The 18,225-nt window shown below is 44.8% G+C and overlaps 1 protein-coding gene and 1 long non-coding RNA gene across 3 annotated transcripts in view; one reads left to right on the top strand and one right to left on the bottom strand.

The window, feature by feature from the left end:
• The window catches only part of LOC138267857 (hydroperoxide isomerase ALOXE3-like), a 211,166-nt gene that overhangs the window by 99,689 nt on the left and 93,252 nt on the right, over positions 1 to 18,225 (bottom strand). The window lies entirely within an intron of this gene.
• The window catches only part of LOC138267858 (uncharacterized), a 37,741-nt gene continuing 35,560 nt past the window's right edge, over positions 16,045 to 18,225 (top strand). The window contains exon 1 of the long non-coding RNA XR_011199884.1: positions 16,045 to 16,160. This is a non-coding gene — a long non-coding RNA (uncharacterized lncRNA). The remainder of the gene's footprint in view (positions 16,161 to 18,225) is intronic.

The following is an 18,225-nucleotide window of genomic DNA, read 5'->3' as shown; positions in this document are numbered from 1 at the left end:
GTAAACCCTGAACAGCCCCTTTAGAAATCTCTTAATCAGCCGAGAAGAGAAGAGCGAGGGTGTGTCCACTTAACGTCTGTATGCAGCCATGGCTGCTACATGAACTTTAATGGACGAGTGTGCTAGGCCAGATCGAGCTAACTAAGAGATACAGCAAAATCTCTTCTGGTAGTGAAAGAAAAGGGTCAATTTGACGTTGATGACACCAGGCACAGAATCTCCTCCATTTACACTGATACGCCTTGTTAGTGCTATCTGCTCTGGCCTGTGACAAAATATCTCTGCAGTCCTGCAGGCTATTTAAATGCGCAAATTCTGTGGTGAGGAGCCATGCCGCTAACCGCATTGAGTGTGGATCGGGGTGTCGAACTTGGCCGTTGTTCATTGTTAGTAAATGAGGTAACGGCTCCAGCGGAATATGAGGTTTGACAGAGAATGAGGAGCTCTGTGAACCAATGTTGGCGCGGATAATACGGGGCTCAGTATGAGAGTGCACGGTTCGGTTTTCATCTTCGTGAGGACCCTTGGGATCAACGGAATGGGAGGAAAGGCGTAAGCAAAGATGTCTGACCAGACTATCGAAAACGCATTCCCCAAGATCCCTTTTGGTGATGCCAACTTGCGAAGAACTGGCATTTGGCGTAGTCCTTCTTCGCAAACAGATCCACTGTTGGTGTTCCCCACTGGGAAAAAATCTGGGTGAGTACCGTCTGGTCTAATTCCCACTCGTGGCATTCCGATTTCTGTCTGCTGAGTGCATGTGCTGCTTTGTTGTTTATTCCCGGCAAGTGCACCGCCGACAGTGTGACGCCTTGCTGCGAGGCCCAGTTCCAGATCGCTTGGGCTTCCCTGGAGAGGGTGAGAGATCTTGTACCTCCTTGTTTGTTGAGATAGTGCATCGTAGTGGTGTTGTCTGTTCTTATCACCACTCGCGATCCATGGATTCTTGGGAGAAACACTTGTAAAGCAAGGTGCACTGCCCTGAGTTCTAGCCAATTGATATGCCTTGATGCCAGATGAGTTGACCATCTGCCACTTATTTTCAGGTCCTGTAATACTGCGCCCCAGCCTTCCAGTGAGGCATCTGTTATGGTCCACGGGGCTGGCTGTTGAAGAAACGAGAGACCGATTGAGAGATGATGCTTTTGAGACCACCACTTGAGAGTTTTGATCATTATCGGAGTAATTCGTATCTGGTCTTCGAAGGTTCCCGATACTTGAAACCATTGACGGTTTAGCTGCTCCTGCAAGGGGCGCATCTTTAGCCGACACAGAGGGATCAGGTCTGCATGAAGACATCATGCCCAATAGTGATTTGAAGAGACGGACTGTAACCTTTCGTCTTCTTTGTATGAAACTCCCTAGGGTTAGTAACCTTTGTTGTCTCTAACGTGGGACATGCGATGCCGGATTCCGTGTTCAGTTTTGCTCCCAGAAAAGTAATACTGCGGCCTGGTAGAGGGTTGGCCTTCTCTCAGTTGATCGTGAATCCGAGATTGGTCAGCAAGGAAACGCACTTTCTTGTTGACTTGTGTGCTCCTGTGTAAGTCTTTGCCTTTATTAACCAGTCGTCTAAGTATGGAAAGACCTGGTGCTTTCTTCTCCTGAGAAAGGCTGCCACTGGTGCTAGGTATTTGGTAAATATTCTTGGGGCTGATTTGAGCCCGAAGGGAAGGACGCGATATTGATAATGGCTCCCGGCTACGGTAAATCTCAGATACTTTGTGGGCAGGGTGGATTGGTATGTGGAAGTACGCGTCCTTGAGGTCTAGCGATGACATAAAATCTTTGATTGAGACGCAGAAGGACGTCTAGCAGGCTGATCATTCGAAACTATTGCTTCTTTAGGTATACATTTAGTTGCCTTAAAATCGAGGATCGGTCTCCAATCCTTCCACTTTTTTCGAATTATGAAGAACCTGGAATAAAATCCTGTTCCTCTTTGAACCCGCGGCACCTTCTCTATAGCTCCCTTGAGAAGGAGCTTGTAGACCTCTTATTTGAGTTGTTGAGGGTATCTTGATTGAGTCCTGCAGGGATGGTTGGGGGGAGGTTTCTGGACAAATTCTAAAGTATGGCCCCGTTCCACTAATTGTAGGACCCACTTGTTTGACGTAATGGTTTGCCATTGACTGAGAAAAAAGGAAATTCTTCCGCCCAGGGTGACAGGAGGAAGACTGGGCGTAGCCGGCGCCTCGAAGACATCAGGTTCTAGGAGCTGCATCCTTTGCAGGGCTGGTTGAGCGTCCACGGCCTGCCGGTCTATTATAGGCTGGTTGAGTCAGTTGTCTTTGGGAATAGTATGGCCGAAATTGTTGTGAAGATGATGGATAGGAAGAGTATCTGTTGTTGATACCCTCCTCTGTAAGAGGGCTGGCCGCGCCCCCTAGGGCGAATGGACGATTTCCGATATTGCAGGGTCCCTAGTGACCTTGCAGTGTCCGTGTCAGTTTTAATTGACTGTAGGGCTTCGTCCACATGTTTCCCAAATAACGCTTGGCCATCAAAGGGTAAGTCTAGGATCTTATTCTGGACGAAATGAGGTGGCTTTGAGCCAGCCCTGTCTTCTTAATACAGCAGCGCCTGCAAGCTGTCTGAAAGCAGTGGTCGCTATGTCCATTGCGCAGTCTATAAGCTCTGCAGACGCGCGTTGACCCTCTTGCACAGTCTTATTTGCCTCTGATTTTACGTCTTCCGGCAGTTGACGAATGAAAGGTGCATTATCTGCCCAAAGCGGTCTGTCGTATCGAGACAAAATAGCCAAGGAGTTGGCAGCTCTAAGCACTAAGCTGGCCATAGAAGAACATTTTTCCTATGTTGTCTAGCCTTCTACCCTCCTTATCTGGGGGCGCAGAAATTGGAGCCGAAGGATTCTTTGATCTTCTTTGAGCCGCTTGAGCTACTACGGAATCTGGAGGAGGATGGCCTGTCAAGTATGTTGGGGCATCGGGAGCTTTGTATTTCTTATCCAGACGTGGTAAAACTGCTGTGACTGTTGCTGGATTAGTCATGACTTTAAGGCCTTCTTCCCACAAGTAGTTAACCATCGGGATGGAACGCACAGACTTCTGGAAGGGCTCTTTAAAATCATAAAGGAAACAATCTGTTTGCTTCGTAGGTAGCGGCAATGCAAAGCGCTTGGCTGCCCTCTCTAAGAGATTGTGAAAACCTCCAATGTCTTCAGGTGGGGACTCCACCTTCGAATGAGGAGAAGATGGAGCAGGAATAATATACTCGTCCCACTCTGAGTGAGCATCTATGAGCTCTCCTTCTTGATCTCCATCTGAAATGTCAGTGTCCTGGGGAATTGTCATGTCTGGGGTAGCCACATCTGTGAGATGCAAAGTCGTCGGTCTTTGATGTGGAGTAGAAGGACCAGAAATGGGCGATGGATGAGGCTGTTCTCCTTGTGGAGGAAACCTTCTGTTATAATCCACCAACATGGCTCTAAGGCCAGTAAGCAGGTTGGAAGGGATATACGTTCCCTGTTGATCCTGCTGATGCTCCAAGGAAGCCTGGGGATCATAAGCTTCCTCATATTCCTCCTCTTCCTGATATTTTACATTCAATTCAGAGGGGCTGTGGGCCGTACCAAAAGGCCCATCTTCGTCTGAATCATCATCTCCCTCCAGAAGATGTACTGGTACCAGGGAGGATACCTTACTAGGTGAAGTGTGGGTTGGAGTTAAGGTTTGATCTTTTTTGGTATTTTTCCCTCGTCGACGGTGTCGTCGACGACGTGTAAACTGACTTTGTCGTAGACGGTGCAGTCGATGCTGGACGCACTGTTATTTTAATAGCCGCAAGCTTCGCCAACGAGTCTACCGTCGACGAAGTCCTCGTCGACGGTAAAGCGGATACTGACATCAGCGCCGTCGACGATGACGAGGTGTAGATGGTCGTCGACGCTGAAGTCGTTGTAGTTCTCGTCGACGGTGGTGTACTCAGACGATGTCGCCGACGGAGCCGTGGACGACGGAACACCTAAAGTAGTTGTAGTCATCGGCAATGCACCCACCGACTGTGCCGTCGACGGGGAATCCGTCGACGAGGCCTTTTTTCCAGTCACAGAAGATGGCTTTTTGAAAGGCACAGATGGTGGAACAGATGAGGATTTCCTGTGCCTCTCCGAACTGGAAGAATGTTTTTTCCCCTCTTTACTTGAGTCTAGTTGGGGAAGAAGATGGGCTGCGACCCTTAGAAGACCCTGAAGCAGTCTTTTTGAGGGCTTTCTGAGGTTTGTGAGGGAGATCTAGAGCGTGATCTTGCTCTTTTAGTTGATCTCTTGGAATTGGATGATTCCTCACTCTCAGAATCAGAAACTGGATCCTTCCTATGCTTCAGTTTCTGCAGCCATATTAGTAATCTGCCTTCTCTATCCTTTAAAGTTTTAGAAGAAAAAGTACGGCAAATCTTACAGTCCTTGGCTGAATGATCTGGATAGAGGCAGTAAATGCAGTCTTGATGACGATCTTCAGAATGAAGTCTTTCCTTCCCACAAGTCTTGCAGTCTCTAAAGAGACTTCTTTTCCTTGTCAGACATAATTGAAAAATAGCTGACAAATCAAAATAATTGAGTTTCTCTGAGAGAAAAAGAGCTGAATAAAGGTGTGAAAACCGAGCAGAGCTCTGAGGAGACTCCCTAGCACGACGTGCGGTAGAAAATCTGAGGTGCTAGAGCTTCTCTCAGGAGGTTCTGAAGGGTGCTGTCGCCTGATTGGTGGAGGATCAAGTTTGGTCCTTTTCACAAAATGACTGATAGACTATCAAATTGAAGAGGCCTAGGGCCTTTTTCTCTTCAATATGTTTTAACATTACTTATGGAAATTTATACCGGGACTCCCATCTTGACAACGGGGAATGATTCAAGCATGTGAATCTATGAAAGTTCCAATACTGGAGTAATTGTAGGACTAACAATGATGTAATTCCTACCACAGGTCAACTAAAGATCAGTTTGTGCAAATTAACTAATCTGTGGTAACCCTTGAAGAAAGTACATTTCCGATTGCTTCCTGGATCAGTTGGTTAATCTCATATACCTTCTGTACAAACTGTGGTTTAAGCCTCAGCCACACTTCCGTACTCTTCAGCCACAAACAGAAATTCATATTCACACAGTTGAGGATTGTGGCAGTGATCAGTACTTAAACATGCACATGAAAATACAGATTTTTTTAAGTTTATTTAAAAATATGTCTAACTGTGTAAACTGGCAGTTAGACCCAACATACTGGCCATGGTTTCCCCTGACATTCTTGAATTCTGACCTCTGGTTTTTCAGACTTCGTTTTTGCAGGCTTTAGAATTATGTGCACTCTACCACTGCTGACCAGTGCTAAAGAGCAGGTGATCTGTACCCTAAACATAACATTGGCTTATCCACAATTAGCATATTTAATTTACTAGTACGTCTTTATTAGAGTACACAATACATGTACAAGGCCTATAAATTAATTGGCACTAGTGGGCCTGCAGTACTGGTTGTACCACCCACTACAGTAGCCCTTCAAACATGTCTCAGGCCTGCCATTGCAGAGCCTGTGCCCGCAGTTTTAAACTGCCATTTCCACCTAGCAAGTGCAACCACTTGCCAGGCCCAAACCTTCCTTTTTATTACATATAATTCACCCCTAAGGTAGGGCCTAGTTAGCCCTATGGGCAGGGTGCAGTATGTTTAAAGAGTTGGACATTTACTTTTAGGTTTAACATGCCCAGATAGTGAAAAACTATTACATTTGTTTCACTTCTGCAAGGCCCATCTCCCCCATTGGCTAACATTGGGGATACCTTGAAGCAACGTTTTAGTGTAACTTCAAGGTGGGAAAAAGTAATTTGGAGTTTGGTGTCTCTGGACTCAAATTTTAAAATCTGGCTTCCCTGTGTTTAATTAAGTCTGAAAATGCAATTTAGAAAGTTGGCATTTTCTTGCTTTAACCATTGTGTCTGACCGTCTCTCAATGCATGTCTGGGATGGATGACAGCTGGACCTTGTGCATTCCTGCTAGACAGTCACAAAGGGAGCTTGGGTGTGACGACTACATCCTGATAACCCATCTCAGGTGTGTAAACTACTCCTTCCCATCTAGCCAAGGAAGACCATCAGACTGAGTAGGTTGTGCCACTCCTCATACAAAGGACTGCACATCTCTGTAGAGTGTATGACGCCAGAGTATGAAGGGAAGGACCTTGTGATTTTCAAAGGCTTCTTTCAAGTCTCCCCCAGTTCAAGTTTGAGTGTAAGTAGTGGACCTAAAACCCCACCATATCAGAATTCTAGTGGACCCAAGGACAATCTGTCACAAAGGACTGCTGTGCTGCCAGGAGGGACTGCCATTCTGCAACTGCATTGCTTGCTGTACTGTAGCAGGGACTGCCATTTTGCTACTTGCTTTGCTCTGTTGGCCCACTGCTTCTGGCCTTGAGTGAGAAGTAACTGGCCTGTTCTCTACATCCTTGAACCCAAGAGTCTCCAAGGGCTAGTTGGCCTGCCCCCTGTCCGCCAGCAGTCTCAGGGACATCAAAGACTGCCTGCAATGCTCACAGTGCTGCTGGGCTCTGCCATTTGCGAGTCCTACCCTTGCCTGAGGTGACCACACACCCTCCCCCCCTCTATTACTGGGACTCAAAAGTGGGTTCTGCAGCAGTTTTCTGCAAAAACTGACACCGACCCTACAGAGTGAAAAAAATTGCACAACCCTCTGACAATGCAGAGTCTGCTCGACTAGTGGAACTACAGTCTGCACAGGTCACCAAGGACGCTCTGTGCAGCTCAATGATGCATCACACTCATCTCAATGGAGTTTGTGAAGATTTCTTGTGAATCAGGCAGTGGGGTGGAATGTTCAAGGTCTATGACGTCCGACATGGAATGTGGGGACTGAGAAGAGGAGGAAGGAGCTGTGCTGGGGGTGTTGTGTACATGAATCCTAAATAAAGAAGTACATATTGGCTGTAGTATCATATTTACAAGTTCAATGCAGATGTGGCACCGGACTGAGGCTCAACGGAAACACGTTGACCTAGCCACATAGAAAAATATTGAAGTAGTCTTTGCATTTTATCCACATCGGTGCTTGTTCCTTCCAATGTACTGTTTCAGTGGACCCTGTAGGCTTTGTAACTGGCCTACCCTCCATCGCAATCAGCCTGAACTTTGAATTTGCAATGGCCCCACAGGACTTCAAATAACCTTTTGACCGCTAGTGACTTCTAAACACATTTTCACACTTAATCTTAAAAAAATCATATAATCTTCTACTTATTGGATGTTTCTCATTTTGGTCTGGTTTTACTCAGATAAATATTCTCCATTTTTCTGAACTGGAGTCTTTTTTGGTGTTCGCTGTTACTGTGATTTAAGTGTTGCAAAAATACTTTACACATTGCCTCTTAAGTCGGACTACTCTGTGCCAAGCTACAAGAGGGTCAGCTCAAGGTTAATTTAGGGTGTGTACCGGACTTCCCCTCACTAGGATTGTGGTCCCTACTTTAACAGGGTGCATACCTCTGCCAAATAGAGACCCAATTTCTAACAATGGTGATCAGCAGTGAGGACAGGGCTTCTGTTTGTGTAGTGCCTTACAGTAATTTGATGTACACTACTACTCACATCTAAGTCAATTTGAATCAACTGCCTCTATGGCATCATTTTTTTCCTACTCTTCAACTGGTAGCGTTAATGTTTCCATTGCCCCTCCCCCCCCCAAACTGGCAATTTTGCTTTTCACTCTAAATCATGTCTGATTGGATGTCCCATATCTGTACCTGCATACAGATTTTTAGTTGTCCAAGTTGGAGAAACAATACAACAAGGATTTTTGCAAAACTGAGTTTTACTCAAGGTTTCACCAAGAAGGTGGACCTGCAAAAGGCGCTGAGGGTCGTATAGGAAGCTATGAATGCGTTAGGACACCCCTGAGGATGTGAAATTGAGGAGGAGGAGCAGACCAAGATTCACTGGAGAATCTGGGACTGCCTCAGACCGTGGACAATCAGCCTGCAAGGAGGGATGGACCCCCTTTCCTCCAGGGCAGGAAGCAATGTGTCATCCAAGGGCCTGTCCCCAGAAGAACTGGAGGACAGGAGGGAGGAGAGCAAGTTTAGAATTGGGCTGGCCAAGCTCAAATTTGAGGAGAAGCATAAACAAATGACCATGGAGAAACAGAAAATTCTGTTGGCTCAGGAGTTGTGCTTGAGAGAGCTGGACATCAAAAGCCAAGAGTGCCAAGTACAGTTGTGATGGTGGAAGCAATTCTTCTGTGGCATTTGACCAGAGGGTCCACATACCCAAGGGTATGGTGTCCGACTATGGTGGGAGACTATAGTGGGAGACCCCATACACAAATGGTTTGAGGCCTATAAAATTGCTCTACAGATGCACCGGGTCCATTTGGGAGGATTGGGGGGCAAGCCTGTAGAGGCATATTACCAGTAGCGGAGGGACACTATTGGCCATAGAAAAGAGACAGGAAGAGGAATCCCCCCAATGAAGGAGTCCTTAATCAGGAAGTTTGGTCTGACCCCAGAAAAGTACAGACAGAAGTTCAGGGACAGTCAGAAGACTTCAACTGACCTGGGTGGATTGTGTGGATTACATTTCCATACCACTGGATGGCTGGGTGAAGGGCAGGGAGGTACAAAAAAATTATCAGGGGATGTATTTGTTTGCAACAGAGCATCTGCTCAGTCTGTTTTACAAATCTGCGTCAGTACCTCATGGGTAGTAAGCTCACTAACCCCAGAGAACTCGCAAAGGCAGTAGACTGCTCTGTTAACACCCTGGTCCATAAGGTGTCTGTGTGGGTCGGAGGAGAAACAAAACAAAGAATAAGGGGTTCTCTAATTTGCCCCAAACTAGTTCTACGGGACAGGGTTCCCTTCCACTCCTGAGAAAAAGAAGAAATGATTCTCTGAGAAGACATGGCACCACAGAGGAGATGCTTAGTGTCCCAAGCGGGCAAAGCACTGCCCACCCCACCACTGGTGGGCAGTCACCAGGGCTGGCTAATGTAGTAATTTGCCTTTAACATTGCAAAGTTTGTTCCTTACAAGTTTAATTTCCCTTTTTTTTTTTTTAAGTAAACGTGGCATTGTACAACTTGTTTGTATTAGATAGCTCAATTGCATTTGCGTAGTGTATCATACCCATTTATGCGGCACCGAACAGTAGTGCTGCACCATCCCCAAAATAACCATTGCTGGCGTTCAGAAGGTGAGCAAGCAATTACGATACCTTTACATTTTGTTTTCATCTTGACATTTGTGGTGCGTTCAGAGACAAAAGTCAAATGTCAGACTACGTCTTCTGATAGTTGCTGATAATTCTTTTAACATGGAGTAAGGTTTACTTTTCTTTATCAAACTACATAGTTAGAGCATTTTGTACAGTGAACTGTGAATCTTGCTGAGGTACAGGAAACTGCAAGGAAGGGCTGTAGGATACCCGTTTTAATATTTAAGTACCTGCAACTGAACTGTGTAACTATTCCAAAATATATTAGAAGTTGGAAGGCACAAATGAGAATTACAAAAAAGAGCATCAAGTGTGATAGAAACAGATTCACAGGATGAAAAACAAATCAAGACAATTTACTTGGCAAAGTGCAAATGATAAATATATGCTGGAACATTATATTTTACACACTGTGCTGCGATGTGATCAGCAAAACTGCAGGTCAATGTGCTGCCTGTAAAAAACAGCATGCTACTACACCCTATTTTAGTAATATATTTGCAAGAGTTTGCTCCAAATAAATAACCACCACCAGCTATATTCCATTCCCTCGCCACGTTTCCTGCTGAATGGGTGTGCTCAATTTTCACATTCTCAATGACTTCACTGATGTAACACTGATGGCAGCACCACCACTGAACATTGTTCCAGCACCACTGCACTGAAGTGCTCTCCAAGAAAATAATCAAACCACATGCATTAGTGTGTGGTTGGGAGAGTGTGGTCTTAGTTAAGCTGATGTGTGAAGTGCTTTTGTGTCCTGCGTGAGTGACACAAGTGCCTTCATCTTGTCGCAAGACAATGTAGGCAGCGTGATGGATGAAAGTGCTAAACACTTAGGTTTATAAGACTATTGGCTAGTGGTCCTGAAAACCAGCTCTGGAGATTGGTTGAACTTCTAGGTGTTCAATGAAAAACCATCGTTAAAACTAACTTGTAGTTCTGGCTCAAAGGCACACAAGTCATAACTCGTGCTGCCTGCCAGGATTCTCTTGAAGAGAGTGTGAGTCTTCACGGTTAGCATTTTGATGTTTTGAGAATGGTGAACACCTTGAGTTATGATGTGCTCTAATAACCATAATTGCAAATTTATGTTACTTTATGAGTTTGGGCCAGGAGCGTAATGCAATTTTAACAGTGCTTTTTCAGCAAATTTTATTTAAAAAGCTCTACCACTGCGGCCAAACAGCAGAAGGGGCTGGGCCTGGAGCCAGTCATGCGGTTAACTCTAGATCAGTGGTTCTCAACCTTTTGACGTCTGTGGACCCCTACTTTAACAGTAATGGAACCCGGGGACCTAGACTGAATTATTGGAGTCCTGGGACACCCAAATAAATTGTTAATGAAAGCTGGGGACGTAATCTGTTAATATTACTACATTTTCTAAGCAGTCACGGACACCCTGAGGAAGCTTTGCGGACCCCCAGGGGTCCCCGGACCACAGGTTGGGAACCACTGCTCTAGATTACTGGAACTTTATTTTACAAGAGGGTTGGAGGCTGCTATGTTCTCATCCATCTTTTTATTTGCCCCACTCTGCCTTACACCAACCTCATCCACCTGGTGCATTGGACCAGAGCATTTTTTGAGCAATAATGGACATTGTAAGCATTTTTTTTTTTTTTTTTTTTAAGACTATTTACTTTTCATATTGAAGACTTCTATTCAGGTATCAAATAGGAGAATGACAACCAAATTACTGAGAATTTGGTAAAAAGTACCAGGTGTTTCATGCATAGTCCATTTTGTCTTGATAGAACAAGCATTGCCAAATTCAACAGGTGCATTAAAAATGGAAGTGACTGCATTGATTGGCAAGTCTGAGTGCGCAATATTTTGCATAGACGATTGGGTGAACGCAAGAATGAACCAAGGGGTAAACGAGGGAATACATGAGTTCCAGGGCGAATCAGAGCATGGACGATGATGGAGTGTAAGCACTAACGGATGAAGGACAGCATGAAAAGAAGTATTCAGGCTATTTTGTTATAGACCCTATAGCTTTGGCAATGCTCATGTTAGCCTTACAATACCAGCTCTGGCTACAGCTAAATCTAGTCTCTAGCAAGACTCCCCAAAAAATGTAAACAGTACAGAAAGAAACTACTAAAGGTGATTAAAAAGGAGCGTATGGGCAAACTTTAGGAGGAGATGGGGCTTATTTTCAGTGTTGCATCATGTGACTAATATTTTAATTTTCAGTACACTAATGGGTAATGTTCGCTGATTTTTTGTGTATTGGTTTTGACCTAGCTCAACAAATTCAAGGAACTAAACTGGCTTTCTACAGTAGTTTCTGCCTTCGTCCATTCCTTCACTGGAGCGATCTGTGTTGATCTCCACTTAGTCACTTCAGAAACTGTGCTCCCCTGGTCAGAGAATCTCCGGTGCTCCTGCAGTCTGCCATAACCTTGCTGTCTCTGCTGCCTTTCTGCATCATCTTCTGTGGCTTTTGTCTTTGCTGTGCTTTTACGATTTCTCTTGTGCTCCCAGTCGGTTTTGTGCTCCTGCATTCCATGTTAGGTTCCTAAGGTATCTCTTATCCACCAGTCTGTGGTGTATCCCAGTCAGTCTGGTAATATGCTTAAGCATCTATTGGAGCATCTTTGCTCCAACATGGCATACTATGCTCCCGCAGTTTATCCCATGCTCCTGTGCTCTGCTGTGGTCCAGCAGCCCACATAAAGCTCCTACGACCAGTGTTTTGCTTGCTCTGGCAGTCCGTGTTGCAGAAGTCTGCTGTACTGTCATACTCCTCAATCTTTGCCTCACCCCTACAGCATCACCTGATCTTTTTGCCTCTTGTGCACCAGCAGTTCATGACATGCTGTTGAAGTCTATGTTGCACACTCAAACTTTGTGCTTTACTCCTACCGTCTCTGCAACAGAAGTACTCTGCAGGCAAATCAGATGCTGAGCTACATATAGAAGCGGATTAACAAAGTGACAGCATCAAAGCCCCCTCATTACTCCTTTTTTAGGTCTGCTTTTGAGACTTAGATGTCTCTCCTGACTATTGGTTTTTCAAACTATACATTAGTAAAGGAACTTGGTGAGCTACTTGATTCATTGTTCTGTTAAACTGTCATTCACATCTTGCTTCCAGTCAGAGGTTACAGCATGGGGAAATGGTCAGCCCACTTTACTTTTTGGCTCCCTTCACTTTGAGTGACTGCAAAAACCTGGTGCACATTGTTTACATCCACCCATCATTCCTTTCTCTCCATCAAAAAAGGGGGTGAACAGGGGAGAGGACAAAAGGACCAAATCTCATCTGCTTAATCCTAGCCTGATCTTGGGCAGATTGGAGGACTGAGAATGGGAGCAGGCTTTCCAAATTGTGATTTATTTTGTTTTTCCTGTTGACAAGGTCCTCAACCTTTCCACTGGTGTACAGTTCTCTGACACCGATAACCGTTTATCATTCCATGTACCCCCACTGCCCATTGGGAGTCTATGATCGCAATAGAGCACAGTCAAATCAGACTAAGCCTTTATTAAAGCATTCGAACGTTGGCAGCTCCATTGAAAACAATGGAGAGCTGCGGGCTTTTACTGGCCGGTAAAAGCCCGCAACGCCAGCATTCCAATGCTCGCTTTGTTCACAGCAACAGCTGTGAACAAAGCCTCATGGAGCCCGAGGGGATTTTAATCCCCTCGGGCTCAGTGAGCAATTTGTTTTATTTAATAGAACATTCTGCCCCGAGTGGCAGAATGTTCTAATAGCCTTAGAACCCGCCGTAGCGGACTCTACCGGCTATTAAAGGCCCTTTCCCTTGTTAAATGCCCTCGCCTCGGGCATTTAACACGGGAGCAGGCCTTTAATAGCCGGTAGAGCCCGCTACGGCGGGTTCTAAGGCTATATTCAAAGCCATTCTTTGTCCTTCTCCTCGACAGTGATAGGACATACCAAAAACCCTGCATAAACATGTACCCCGAGATCCCTCCTAGGACCATCAATTTTTGCCTAAGCTCACAAGCTCATTCCATTGGTTTTGCCATTTACAATGGGATGCTCTTTCTATGGATTTGTTGGCAATATCCTTATTACATAATTCAGCTCTGCACTTTAAAGAAATTAGATAAAATTGCATTGCCCCATGTGTTAACCAAATTTATTTTTCTCATGAAATACGCCAACAAGGCTCTAGATCACTTTGGTAGCTTCAGTTTCACTCATTTTTTGTAACATTAGAGGACAAAAATCTGATCGAATTAATTACAATTATTGACAAATGTAATTGCAGAATCATGCATAAATACTCCCCAAATAAGTTGCAATGCTATTTTTTAAAATGATAAAAGCCTGCAGGCATTCTGTAGAATTTGGCCAAATCGAAAGTTAATGCAAGCGCTAGGTGAATAGTTTTGACTGAAACGGCCCCATACCTAAACAAAATGTTCATAAATAGATTAAATACAGTAATCTACTCAGAACATCACTTGAATGGGATTCAGAGGTGCACAGTGCCACTGACTGATTTGACATGTATACTTGTCATACAGAAGAGACAGCTCTACCCGCCTCCATTAAAACATTTCATAAGCCCAAACCTATTGATGTGACTTTAGTAACTTGATATGATTCGTCCAGGTTAAATTATTAATATAATAATTCCTCTGTACTTTATTATAACTCCTTAATTAAGCAGCTTGTAGTACCAATTCTTGAGATTTCCTGCTCAATGGCCCTATAACTACAATTTGTATTTCCTTTTTTCACCGTTAAATTATGAATTTCTGAATAATTTGCTCACTGTATTTTGAGGCCGGACAGGGACAGCAAAATTAAATCATACATTAACAAGGAGACTGCCCTCGAGTCAATTTTTGGGGGGTACGGGATTAGCGCAATAGTCTTACTAATCAATTCCAGAAAATCAGCCAAATATTTGGAAGAAAAGAGATAAATTGCAACCCCACATTACACCATTTAGGAAATTAATTGCAGAAGGTATATTCAGACCAATGCGCCAAGCTATTATGCTGCTTTTGCATGCTTGTAAGTTTCAGGTTTGCCTGTCCTCTGCCCATGAGTGATAGAGAACTTTACGCGACACCTGGCCCACTCTTTACACTGCACTGATTACCATCCGCAACAATCCCTGCTCCCTCTGGCCCCTTCAAATGGAACTTTTTGTACTTGGCTTATGAAGTGAACTCCTTCAGCAGGATTAACCTGGTCCTGGGGTCTAGCCCAAGCTCCATCACAGTCAGTCTGAACTTGTAACTTTAACCAGGTGTCAAACGACCAGATGGCTGCAAGTGGTGCTCTGTACTTCTAGGAACAGTACTAACCCAGAATCTTTAAAATTCCATCTCCCCAATTCTAAGGACTGGATTTTTGCTGTTTTTGGTGAAAAATGTATTACATTTTACGCTAATTTCTAAATTAGTGTAGGATTCTTCTTGTGCTGTGTTTTTGCTTTATTACTGTGCTAGATAAATATTTTACACATTGCCTCCAAGTTGACCCTTGCTGTTTTTGGGCCAAGTTACTAGTGAGTTATGTACACATTAAATTGGGGTTGATGGTCCTTCACTCTGACAGATTGTGGCTGTTGGTTAACTCCAAATAACCTAGTTTCTCACATTCTCCGTATGAGGTCGCTAGTGATTTTCATCAAGAGGAATCTTGCTTCAAGTAGTCCCTACCGATACATTTTGTGATACATCAGAATTTACTGAATATTTCTGACAGCATTCTGTACAGAATTTCACTTATTTGCGATATCCGTCACTCTACACTTCTTCTGGGTTCTTATTCTGGATCTCCCTCTTTAAGCACAATACCCCAACTAGGTATTTTCTTTTGTAGTACACAGACCACCACTTTCACTTTTTTTTTTCCCCTTTATTTTATGTCGTTGCAGGACGAACTGACGCAAACAGTCTCACAGGCCATGGAAATGACCTGAGCTCACAATTGGTTATCAGTCACAGTGATAAGTATCAAGAGTAACCCTCGGCTCCCAGCCCTACTCATTTCGATTCCCGTATCAGCCCCATTTCATTTTTGGGATATGTCAAGGTCCCTTTCTTGTGATATCACTGAATCCAAGAGCACCCTTTCGAAGCGTAGAGGGGGGGGGGGGGGGGGCAGTCTATCTCTCCCTTCTTCCAGTGTGTCCCTCACAGCTCACAGGAATGCAGCAATACACAAGTCTGCCTGGAGGATTCTTCTCCCTCATGTCTTCAGTGGGTTTCCCCAAAATGGAACTCAGGGACCTCCATGTAATGGACCATTACAGTCGTACTTTCACTCAGTGACCATACACAGCACACATAGTATCTAGTACAGCCACCTCCATGTATTGTGCCACCCCAGGAACACGTACAGTCAATTGTAATGATTTGCGTTTTGACCACCGACTCTACGTTGCATTTAGCCTTGCAGCACATCGTCACATTAGTGACCAGCAGCTTCATTTTGCCTATTGAATTTATTTTAGCGTTAGCCACTGCCACTTTAGAGGTGCAGATGTTAGAAGTGCAGACGCTGCAAGTATTTTTCAGTGCCCATGTTATGCAATAGGCTTTTTCCTCCTGTATTTGCTCTGCCTGTTCTTTCTCATCAAGGGCTTAGAAATAAAAGTGTACTAGGATGATGTTTGTGGTATGGCAGGAAACTTGTTTTGGGAGAGCACCTTGGGAACCTGGCCAGTTACATCATGTTCCTTTCAAAACTGACATGAACTAGCCAGCATTTAACAACTTGCTGAGTGGGAAGTGTTTTCTAGAAATCTTTGGCTTGTTTATGGTATATAAGAGACCAAAGATTGACGGTGAAGTGATTCAGAGACCTCTGGCAGGGAGGACGCCAATGCCCCTTATCCTTCCCATGAAGGTTCATCTTTCTCTTCAGTTGATCTGGGGTCAACGCCTTTGTGCTTGCGGAAGAAAGATGACGCAACTGTCCCCCATGGTGATTAATTTTTAATTCCTATTATCTGCTTTGCCTTGTGTGTATAAAAATCTTTGCATATATATTTGCTGTTTATAGATCGGAGATGCTTTAAAATGTGCGCAGTAATTAAATTAAAACCTGTACAAACGTGCACTTTCGGTTGTACTGACCTTCCGTTAGGAGCCTCCCAGAGTGATTTAATAAATGCATTTCCTAGACAGTTGCATGAGAGAGAGCGTGCAAGCGCTCAGTCTGCAGTGACGCAAAACATTCACTGTGTGCACTAGTCAGAACTATATCCTTTCTGTATTGTGCCATGGTGTGGTATTTCCAAAGACAAACTGCCACTAAGCATGTGATGCACAGCACTTTACCATTCATTTGTGGTATTTCTAGCAAGCACCTACACCCAGCACATGCTTCATTGTGCATGCAAAGTCCGACATCTCATGTATTCTTTGCATGCGTACATAAATTCAGTACATGCACAAACCAGGATTGCACTGCATAGCACTATTTTATACCTGTACTGTACACTTCACAGGCATACATCCTGCACCAGGTCACCACTCCTGCGCTGCACAGCAACCTTCATCCAACTGATGTAGGCCAGTGATGAGTAAGCACGTAGCATTTTAACTTTTTTGTTTTAAGTTGAGTGGGCCTGTAGATCTCACTCCAGTGACGGCGGAGAAGGACCTGTTCACTCCTACTGTTCGCTACAGTGTTGTCGCCCCCGTGCTCGTGCTATAAACGCCTGAAGGCAGTAGCCTTCCTCCACGCTTTGGGGACCCTTCCCGGTCCAACAAGACCGCAGTCAGTCAAAACTGGCCTATGGCACACAAGCATGATCGGTGTTTGCCTAGGACCCCAAAAATCAGGTTTAGGGATTGCAGTACGGCGCTCAAGACAGGAGTGCAAGTGTTACAATATCGGAGTTTACCGTCACCGCAGATGTGCTCCCAAAATGTGCAATTCGTGTGAATAATCAAGTTAAAATAGTTAATTAACCCCACATCCTATAGCTGGGAAACGAGTTTGAGTTAAAATTTAGACCAGGGCAATATTTTGCCTGCAGATGCCCATGTACGGTATTTTGGCAGTGTGCTTCTCAATATATTGTGTGGTTCTTTGAGCGCCTTTACCAGCTGTGGTCAAAGGCTCAGTTAAGCGATCAGCTTCCGGCAGCCTCAGTGCAGAGAGCGGTGAAACGGGGGAGTACAAGGGGGGGCGGGGAGAAACGGCGGGGCGACAACTGCAAGTCGGAAAAGGCCTGGTTTGAGGTGAGGAACTGATGGAGTAACAAAAACCGGAGAGTAGAAACTACGAAATAAAGTGATAAGTATCCCATAAGAAAACGAAAGAAAGGTTCAGGGTCTGGCGAGTTGAGGGAGCGAGTCAAAAAAGGCAAAGATGTGAGGAGATCAGAAATTGTTCAGTAGATAAAAAGGTAAAAAAACAGAACTACAAGTGAGAAACAGTTCGTTCAGCAAGACCTGGAGAGGAGAAAAAGCAGGGAGAAGAGCGAGGGGTGACAGGAGAAATATGAGCGAGGGGGAAGCTGAAAATAGGGAGGCCAGGGTAGGAAGCCAAGAGCTGGACAAAGAAACCGGGGCAGTAGGAATACCTCCTGGGAGAGCAATCCAGGAAAACGGTTGAGTTGGGCGGCCAGCGCAGAAAAGCATCGCCAGCGAGCGGAGCACGAAAAAAGTACCTATTAAGAGACAGGAAAAACATCAAAACTAACGCGGGCATCTCGAGCTATGCCAAACACCCGCAGTTGCACAAAACTACAGCAGTCCCGCGCGCCCTTTTACGTGCATTCACGGCCCCCATTTTCACTGCGGTCCCTAACGCATAGAAGCAGCACGCAACGCCGAAAATAACGAATATAAACCATAGTATACATGTAAGGGCGTGTACATCACGCGCACCGTACTACTTCTACCCTCTTCTCCACGCGCGTCCAATTCTCTCAGTTGGATCTACTTACAGCTCCCGGTATAAAATCAGGGCCAAAGTGATCGAGAAAGCGCTTTTCACTTTCGCCCTTTGACCCCACGGGGGTGATGGAGATGCAGTC

This window comes from Pleurodeles waltl, chromosome 12 (genome assembly GCF_031143425.1).
Source record: "Pleurodeles waltl isolate 20211129_DDA chromosome 12, aPleWal1.hap1.20221129, whole genome shotgun sequence".
NCBI lineage: Eukaryota > Metazoa > Chordata > Amphibia > Caudata > Salamandridae > Pleurodeles > Pleurodeles waltl.
The sequence above is the reverse complement of the archived record's forward strand: the minus strand, read 5'-3'. Positions and strand labels throughout refer to the sequence as shown.